Source organism: Hordeum vulgare, chromosome 3H, assembly GCF_904849725.1.
Source record: "Hordeum vulgare subsp. vulgare chromosome 3H, MorexV3_pseudomolecules_assembly, whole genome shotgun sequence".
In the NCBI taxonomy this organism is placed as follows: Eukaryota; Viridiplantae; Streptophyta; class Magnoliopsida; order Poales; family Poaceae; genus Hordeum; species Hordeum vulgare.
Window position 1 is genome coordinate 550,875,327 of NC_058520.1, and position 3,936 is coordinate 550,879,262.

Below are 3,936 nucleotides of genomic sequence, written 5' to 3' on the forward strand. Positions count from 1 at the left end.
AGAGGGAAAAGCAAATATAGAGTGGCCCGATTTATATGGAAAACCAGGTCGAAAACCATAGAACTAAAAAGAAAGTAGAAAAACAACCACCGATGACAACACGAACAAACCACCTCCACCTATCACGACCTCTTTCCGAAATAATTGTGAGCAACATCTTCAAAGACGCCTTCAAGAAGGAAAGCAGCATCAACTCACGCCGTCGTCGACAGCGGCATCGACCCCCGTCGACCACAAGGCTTTCACCCAGATCCGCACAAGACCACTCCACCGAACCCTGGGAATGGTCCGGCCTAGCCAACAACCCTCGGCGCCATTTCCAATCCCAACCAGCCAGGACTCAGTGGTGAGAGACAGCTCTTCGACAATGCCTCCAAGGAGGAAAAGGACGCCTGCAAGCGCCCACATTGCGGGCATCGACCATCGTCCATAGCCTAAAAACTCACCACCTCTACAGACTCCAGGGAGGGAGCCAAGCCAAAGAGAACCTGCACACCGAGCCTTGACTCCGCTTGTATTCAACAATGGCGAGACCAAACCAACTAGATCGGAAGGGCTCCACGGCCTACGCATCACCATGGTGAATTGCTCGTGTTGAGACCTGCACCACCGCGTACACGAGTAGCACGCCATTACCACCGGCGCGACCTCCAAAGCTGCCACCTCCACCACAACCACGCTGACCACCACAGCCATGGCCCCAAAATCCTAGATGGGCCAAGAGAGGAGCCACAACCACAGTCAACCTCACATCCACCTCGAAAGTCGAAGCTCTCGCAGGAAGCGCAGATCGGGCATGCCTCCTCCACTACGCCTCCGCGCCGAACCACCAGCCACGCACCGTCTGCCCCGTTGCAGACCCCAACGGTCAGTCCCGTCACCGGAGCAGACAGATCGGGACCGCCCCTATCTGAGCCTTCGAGACCGCTCCTGGACATCCGCCGCAACAGCCGACCAACCCACGCCTCCTAGGCCACCCACCTCACCCCGACCGCCGACGTAAGAGCCGCGACGATGTGTCGGCCGTCGCCCTCTGCTCGTCACCCGCCGCCATGAGATCCCAACTCGTGGAGGACACAACCGGGGGAGAAAAGAACCGGCCCCGCCGATGCGTGCTTTGCTCGCGGGAGGCACCGGTAACAACGAGGGGAGGAGGCGGGTAGGGGCGCCGGGGGCTTGTTGGTCGGGTCGCTACCCGTGTCGCCCCTGGCGACGGAGCGACGCGGGGGGCGGTGTGTATATTATTCTGCAAGAATAAGTTTGCACTACTTCTGAGTTCTCTCTCTCTCATTTTATCTCTTGCATATATTTTTCGTTTGCTTCCTTTTAGGAAGCTCCAATACAAGGACGCATTTTGTTTGCCCGCATTCGTTTAGGTCTACACGGACAAAAAAGACGGTCCAACGCGCCAACACAAACGAACTGGTGTTCGTTTTGCTTTCCGCTTGATACGTCTCCATCGTATCTACTTTTCCAAACTCTTTTGCCCTTGTTTTGGACTCTAATTTGCATGATTTGAATGGAACTAACCCGGACTAACGATGTTTTCAGCAGAATTGCCATGGTGTTGTTTCTGCGCAGAAATAAAAGTTCTTGGAATGACCTGGAAATTTACGAGGATTTTTTGTGGAATATATAAAAAATACTGGCGCAAGAATTACCTGGAGGGACGGAGCTAGGAGCCCACAAGCCCAGGAGGCGCCCCCCCAGGCCGTGCCTGGCAGGATTGTGAGGCCCTCGTGGCTCCGCCGCCTCCAACTCCAGCTCTATATAGTCTCTCTCGCACAAAAAAAATTAAGAGAGAAAAGTTCATCGCGTTTTACGATACGGAGCCACCGCCACCACCTGTTCTTCCTTTGGAGGGCAGGTCTGGAGTCCGTTCTCGGCTCCGGAGAGGGGAAATCGTCGCCGTCGTCATCACCAACCATCCTTCATCGCCAATTCCATGATGCTCTTCACCGTTCATGAGTAATCTCAACGTAGGCTTGGTGGACGGTGATGGGTTGGATGAGATCTATCATGTAATCGATTTAGTTTTAATGGAGTTTGATCCCTAGTATGCACTATGTTCTAAGATTGATGTTGCTACTACTTTGCTATGCTTAATGCTTGTCACTAGGGCCCGAGTGCCATGATTTCAGATATGAACCTATTATATTTTCATCAATATATGTGTGTTCTTGATCCTATCTTGCAAGTTATAGTCACCTACTATGTGTTATGACCCGGCAACCCCGGAGTGACAATAGTCGGAACCACTCCCGGAGATGACCATATATGAGGAGTTAATGTATTCACTATGTGCTAATGTTTTGTTCCGGTTCTCTATTAAAAGGAGACCTTAATATCCCTTAGTTTCCATTAGGACCCCGCTGCCATGGAAGGGATGGACAATAGACGTCATGCAAGTTCTTTTCCATAAGCACGTATGACTATATACAGAATACATGCCTACATTACATTGACGAATTGGAGTTTGTTACAAATCACCCCATGTTATAATTGTTACATGATGAATGTCATCCGACATAATTATCCATCACCGATCCAATTCCTACGAGCTTTTCCTACTCGTCCTTGCTAAGTTACTTTACCGCTACTGTTGTCACTACTGCTACTGTTACCGCTGCTACCGTTACTATCACGCTACTTTGCTACTGAAACTTTGTTGCAGATACTAAATCTTTTAGGTGTGGTTGAATTGACAACTCAACTGCTAATACTCGAGAATATTCTTTGGCTTCCCCTTGTGTCGAATCAACAAATTTGGGTTGAATACTCTGTTGGGGAACGTCGCATGGGAAACAAAATTTTCCTACGCGCACAAAGACCTATCATGGTGATGTCCATCTACGAGAGGAGATTTGGATCTACGTATCCTTGTAGATCGCACAACAGGAAGCGTTAAGAAACGCGGTTGATGTAGTGGAACGTACTCACGTCCCTCGATACGCCCCGCGAACCGTCCCACGAACCGTCCCGCGATCCGTCCCCCGATCTGCTCCGATCTAGTGCCGAACGGACAGCACCTCCGCGTTTAGCACACGTACAGCTCGACGATGATCTCGACCTTCTTGATCCAGCAAGAGAGATGGAGAGGTAGATGAGTTTTCCGGCAGCGTGACGCCGCTCCGGAGGTTGGTGATGATCTATCTCAGCACGGCTCCGCCCGAGCTCCGCAGAAATACGATCTAGAGGAAAAATCATGGAGGTATGTGGTCGGGCTGCCGTGGCAAAGTTGTCTCAAATCAGCCCTAATACCTTAGTATATATAGGAGGGAGGGGAGGGACCTGCCTTGAGGCTCAAGAGAGCCCCAAGGGGTCGACCGAAGCAAGGGATTGGAAGGTGGAGTCCTTCTCCACTTTCCCACTTCCCCCCTTTTTTTCTTTCTCTTTGATTTTTTCTATCTCCTGCGCATAGGGCCTCTTGGGCTGTCCCACCAGCCCACTAAGGGCTGGTGCGGCACCCCTAAGGCCTATGGGCTTCCCCCGGGTGGGCTGGTCCACCCCGGTGAACATTCGGAACCCATTCGTCACTCCCGGTACATTCCCGGTAATGTCGAAAACATTCCCGTAATAAAATGAGGTCATCCTATATATCAATCTTCGTCTCCGGACCATTCCGTAAACCCTCGTGACATCCGTTATCTCATCCGGGACTCCGAACAACATTCGGTAACCAACCATATAACTCAAATACGCATAAAACATCGCCGAACCTTAAGCGTGCAGACCCTGCGGGTTTGAGAACTATGTAGACATGACCCGAGGGACTCCTCGGTCAATATCCAACAGCGGGACCTGGATGCCCATATTGGATCCTACATATTCTACGAAGATCTTATAGATTGAACCTCAGTGCCAAGGATTCATATAATCCCGTATGTCATTCCCTTTGTCCTTCGGTATGTTACTTGCCCGAGATTCGATCGTCAG

At 51.0% G+C, this 3,936-nt stretch overlaps 1 pseudogene; it reads right to left on the reverse strand.

The window, feature by feature from the left end:
- Positions 1-340: 340 nt before the first annotated feature.
- Positions 341-798, reverse strand: LOC123442885 (annotated as a pseudogene).
- Positions 799-3,936: the final 3,138 nt, after the last annotated feature.